Source organism: Rutidosis leptorrhynchoides, chromosome 8 (assembly GCF_046630445.1).
Source record: "Rutidosis leptorrhynchoides isolate AG116_Rl617_1_P2 chromosome 8, CSIRO_AGI_Rlap_v1, whole genome shotgun sequence".
Taxonomy (NCBI): Eukaryota; Viridiplantae; Streptophyta; class Magnoliopsida; order Asterales; family Asteraceae; genus Rutidosis; species Rutidosis leptorrhynchoides.
Window position 1 is genome coordinate 259,850,659 of NC_092340.1, and position 4,588 is coordinate 259,855,246.

The window sequence follows — 4,588 nt, forward strand, 5'->3', positions numbered from 1 at the left end:
CACCCAAGTTGACCGGCGATTCACGAACGTTAAAACTTGTATAAATGACATGACGATATATATATGGATATACATATAGTTAACATGAGATTATGATAAGTAAGTATCTCCATAAGTATATTAATAATGAGTTATATACATAAAAATGAGACTACTAAGTTAAGAAACTCGAAACGATATATATAACGATTATCGTTATTACAACGTCTTACTAAATACATATGTATCATATTAAGATATTGTTACACTATATTTAACATGATAAAATGATAATTATATATATCATTAAGTATGTTAACAATGAACTACATATGTAAAACAAGACTATTAACTTAAGAATTTTGAAACGAGGCATATATATAACGATTATCGTTGTAACGACATTTTAATGTATATATATCATATTAAGATATATTCATACATCATAATATCATGATAATGTAATAATTTAACATCTAATTAGATATAATAAACAATGGGTTAACAACATTAAATGAGATCGTTAACTTAAAGGTTTCAAAACAACACTTACATGTAACGACTAACCATAACTTAACGACTCAGTTAAAATGTATATACACGTAGTGTATTTAGATGTATTAGTACACTTTTGAAAGACTTCAAGACACATATCAAAGTACTTCTACTTAACAAAAATTCTTACAATTGCATCCTCATTCATTTTCATTAACAATTCTACTCGTATGCAACCGTATTCGTACTAGTACAATACCCAGCTCCTAGATGTATATACTATTGGTATATACACATAATAATTCAGCTTTTAGCAGCCCAAGATAGTCAAAAAACATGTAGAACCAACAATTAGACAACTAGCATAACTTATGAGCAAGGAAACAAAAACCAAGAACTCCTTTTAACCCCACTCACCTTCACCACTCACCACCTACTCCATTTCACTTCTAATTTTCTTCCCAATTCTCTCTCAAAACACACACACTCTTCCATGAACGTCTAATTTACTATTTTTTCAGAAAAAATCATCAAATACAAGCTTTGGTTATTACCTATAATCATCATAAAAATAATTATTCAAGAACACATCAAGAACACTTCCAAGTTTACAAGTTTACTTCCAAGTTTCCTAATCCATTCCAAGCAATCATCTAAGATAAAGAAACCTTTGTTATTTATAGTAGGTTATCTTTCTAAATAAAGGTAATATTCATATTCAAGCTTTGATTCAATTTCTATAACTATAACTATCTTAATTCGAGTAACAATCTTACTTGAACTTGTTTTTGTGTCATGATTCTATTTCAAGAACTTCCAAGCCATTAAAGATCCTTTGAAGCTCAAGTTATTTTTTCATCATTTCCAGTAGGTTTACCTACTAAAATTGAGGTAGTAATGATGTTTATAACATCATTCGATTCATATATGTATAACAATCTTATTCGAAGATTTGAACATGTAATCACTAGAACATAGTTTAGTTAATTCTAACCTTGTTCGCAAAAAAAGTTAATCCTTCTAACTTGACTTTTAAAATAAACTAAACACATGTTCTATATCTATATGATATGCTAACTTAATGATTTAAAACCTGAAAACACGAAAAACACCGTAAAACCGGATATACGCCGTCGTAGTAACACCGCGGGCTGTTTTGGGTTAGTTATTTAAAAACTATGATAAACTTTGATTTAAAAGTTGTTCTTCTGGAAAAATGATTTTTCTTATGAACATAAAACTATATCCAAAAATCATGGTTAAACTCAAAGTGGAAGTATGTTTTCCAAAATGGTCATCTAGACGTCTTTCTTTCGACTGAAATGACTACCTTTACAAAAATGACTTGTAACCTGTATTTCTGACTATAAACTTATATTTTTTATGTTTAGATTCATAAACTTAGGTTCAATATGAAACCATATCAACTTGAATCACTCAAAATGGATTTAAAACGAAGAAGTTATGGGTAAAACAAGATTGGATAATTTTGCTTGTTGTAGCTACGTGAAATTTGTAACAAATCTATACAACTCCTAACTTAATTAACTTATATTGTATTATACATGTATTCTAATATATATTATGTAATCTTGGGATACCATAGACACTAATACAATGTTTTGACATATCATATCGACCCATCTATATATATATTTCGGAACAACCATAGACACTCTATATGTAGTAATGTTGGAGTTAGCTATACAGGGTTGAGGTTGATTCTAAAATATTATATATACTTTGAGTTGTGATCTAGCCTGAGGCTTGTATACACGAGGTCGTGGATTGATTCAAGATAAAATATATTGCTTTAATTCTGTACATCTAACTGTGGACAACTAGTTGTAGGTTACTAACGAGGACTGCTGACTTAAAATACTCAAATCATTAAAAGGTAATAAAAAATGTTGTAATTATATTTTGATCATACTTTGATATATATGTACATATTTGTTATAGGTTCGTGAATTAACCCGTGGTCAAGTCTTACTTCCCGACGAAGTAAAAATCTGTGAAAGTGAGTTATAGTCCCACTTTTAAATCTAATATTTTTGGGATGAGAATACATGCAGCTTTGTAAATGTTTTACAAAATAGAAACAAGTACTTGAAATTACATTCTATGTTGGATTATGAATACCGAATATCACCCTTTTAGCTTGGTAACCTAAGAATTAGGGAACATATGAAATGTCCCGTTCTTATTGATTAAAAACGTTCCATATTAATTGATTTCGTTGCGAGGTTTTGACCTCTATATGAGATGTTTTTCAAAGACTGCATTCATTTTTAAAACAAACCATAACCTTTATTTCATAGATAAAGGTTTTAAAAAGCTTTACGTAGATTATCAAATAATGATAATCTAAAATATCCTGTTTACACACGACCATTACATAATGGTTTACAATACAAATATGTTACAACAAAATAAGTTTCTTGAATGCAGTTTTTACACAATATCATACAAGCATGGACTCCAAATCTCGTCCTTATTTAAGTATGCTACAGCGGAAGCTCTTAATAATCACCTGAGAATAAACATGCTTAAAACGTCAACAAAAATGTTGGTGAGTTATAGGTTTAACCTATATATATCAAATCATAATAATAGACCACAAGATTTCATATTTCAATACACATCCCATACATAGAGATAAAAATCATTCATATGGTGAACACCTGGTAACCGACATTAACAAGATGCATATATAAGAATATCCCCATCATTCCGGGACACCCTTCGGATATGATATAAATTTCGAAGTACTAAAGCATCCGGTACTTTGGATGGGGTTTGTTAGGCCCAATAGATCTATCTTTAGGATTCGCGTCAATTAGGGTGTCTGTTCCCTAATTCTTAGATTACCAGACTTAATAAGAAGGGGCATATTCGATTTCGATAATTCAACCATAGAATGTAGTTTCACGTACTTGTGTCTATTTTGTAAATCATTTATAAAACCTGCATGTATTCTCATCCCAAAAATATTAGATTTTAAAAGTGGGACTATAACTCACTTTCACAGATTTTTACTTCGTCGGGAAGTAAGACTTGGCCACTGGTTGATTCACGAACCTATAACAATATATACATGTATATCAAAGTATGTTCAAAATATATTTACAACACTTTTAATATATTTTGATGTTTTAAGTTTATTAAGTCAGCTGTCCTCGTTAGTAACCTACAACTAGTTGTCCACAGTTAGATGTACAGAAATAAATCGATAAATATTATCTTGAATCAATCCACGACCCAGTGTATACATATCTCAGTATTGATCACAACTCAAACTATATATATTTTGGAATCAACCTCAACCCTGTATAGCTAACTCCAACATTCACATATAGAGTGTCTATGGTTGTTCCGAAATATATATAGATGTGTCGACATGATAGGTCGAAACATTGTATATGTGTCTATGGTATCTCAAGATTACATAATATACAATACAAGTTGATTAAGTTATGGTTGGAATAGATTTGTTACCAATTTTCACGTAGCTAAAATGAGAAAAATTATCCAATCTTGTTTTACCCATAACTTCTTCATTTTAAATCCGTTTTGAGTGAATCAAATTGCTATGGTTTCATATTGAACTATATTTTATGAATCTAAACAGAAAAGTATAGGTTTATAGTCGGAAAAATAAGTTACAAGTTGTTTTTGTAAAGGTAGTCATTTCAGTCGAAAGAACGACGTCTAGATGACCATTTTAGAAAACATACTTCCACTTTGAGTTTAACCATAATTTTTGGATATAGTTTCGTGTTCATAATAAAAATCATTTTCTCAGAATAACAACTTTTAAATCAAAGTTTATCATAGTTTTTAATTAACTAACCCAAAACAGCCCGCGGTGTTACTACGATGGCGTAAATCTGGTTTTACGGTGTTTTTCGTGTTTCCAGGTTTTAAATCATTAAGTTAGCATATCATATAGATATAGAACATGTGTTTAGTTGATTTTAAAAGTCAAGTTAGAAGGATTAACTTTTGTTTGCGAACAAGTTTAGAATTAACTAAACTATGTTCTAGTGATTACAAGTTTAAACCTTCGAATAAGATAGCTTTATATGTATGAATCGAATGATGTTATGAACAT